Source organism: Punctularia strigosozonata, assembly GCF_000264995.1.
Source record: "Punctularia strigosozonata HHB-11173 SS5 unplaced genomic scaffold PUNSTscaffold_5, whole genome shotgun sequence".
In the NCBI taxonomy this organism is placed as follows: domain Eukaryota; kingdom Fungi; phylum Basidiomycota; class Agaricomycetes; order Corticiales; family Punctulariaceae; genus Punctularia; species Punctularia strigosozonata.
In genome coordinates this window covers 1,711,401-1,713,004 of record NW_006767437.1, presented here as the reverse complement: position 1 = coordinate 1,713,004, position 1,604 = coordinate 1,711,401, and positions in this window count along the sequence as shown.

Below are 1,604 nucleotides of genomic sequence, written 5' to 3'. Positions count from 1 at the left end.
TATCCTTCCATGTAGCCATACCTTGTCGCCTACACGAAACTCCGAGGGGGCTCCGCGATGCCTGTCGTAGTGCCGGGCCATATCCTCCGCGGCTTGCCGCAGGGCAGCACCCGCTTCCTCCTCGGCGCGCTTCATACGTTCTGCGAACTCGGAAGCTCCCTCCGCGTGCGGGACCCTCCGAGGTTCCACGCCCATCCGTGGGTGACACCCATAGTCCATGAAGAAGGGGGTCTGGCGGGTCGAGGAGTGAACGCGGTTGTTGTAGGCGAACTCGGCGATGGGAAGCCATTCCTCCCAGTCGTCCTGGAGGTGATTGACGTACAGGCGGAGGAACTGCTCGATCTCCTGGTTGACGCGTTCAGTCTGGCCGTCCGATTGGGGGTGGTAAGCCGTGGAGGCCGCTATGGAGATCCCGAGCATTCCGCTCAACTCGCGCATGAGGTGCGACACGAATTGCGGCCCTCGGTCGCTGATCGTAACCTCAGGAAGTCCATGGTGCTTCCAGACCTGGTCGCGGAAGAGCCGAGCGATCCCGAGCGAGGTGACTTCTGACGTGGTGGAAGCGAAATGGGCGCGTTTCCCCTTGCGGTCTACAGCAACGAAGATCGCGTCCTTCCCATTCGAGGCCAGAAGCTCCGTGATCAGGTCTACAGTCACCACCTGCCAGCGCCGTTCGGGTACTGCGTTGGGGAGAAGTCGGCCCGAGGGAGCTCCGGGGAACGTCTTGGTGCGGTTGCACGCGTCGCAGCCCTTGACGTACCGGTCGACGTACCGGCTGATCCCTGGCCACCAGTAGTTCCTGGAGACGAGTTCGAGCGTTTTCCAACGTCCCGGGTGCCCCGCCACGGGAACGTTGTGATGCAGCTCTACCACCCTCCTTCGAAGTTCCTCGTCTCGAGGAACGTAGACGCGACCGCGGTAGAGTACCAGGTCCTCTTCGAACTGCCAGTCAGGCGCATGGTCGATGCTCCGGGAGACTCCGTGAGGCTTCGCCATGGCAGCCTCGACCTCCTTGTCCAGCTCCTTGGCGTTACGAATCCGCCGCAAGATGTCGGCGTCATCCGTGTCGATCGGGACCGCCACGGGACGAAGCGCTCTGATGAACATCTCAGGGCGCAAGACAACTACGTCCCGGTTATCGTCGGCGCCCTTGGAGTGATCCGCCCGTCGTGATAGCGAGTCTGGACGGCCGGAGAGACGTCCCGGACGATGGTGGAGCGTGAAGTCGAATCGGGAGAGGACGAGGGACCAGCGCGCTTGCCGACGGTTCAGAGACTTCGCCGTTTGGAAGTATTCGAGATTCTTGTGGTCTGTCAGGATCTCGAACGGCTCCCGGGAGCCCTCAAGGAAGTGCCGCCATTCCTCGAGAGCCCGAATGATGGCAAGGAGCTCCTTGTCGTGGACGTCGTAGTTGCGCTCGGGAGGGGAGAGACCCTTGGACATATAGGTGATGGGGTGGAGGATCCCGTCGTCTCCCATCTGCGAGAGGATGGCCCCGGTGGCAAAGTTGGATGCATCCGTCTCGAGATGAAACTTGCGGTCGTCCCTCGGAGCTACCGAGGACCGGTGCGGAGGTGAGCGCCTTCTCAGGTCTAAAAGGCGTT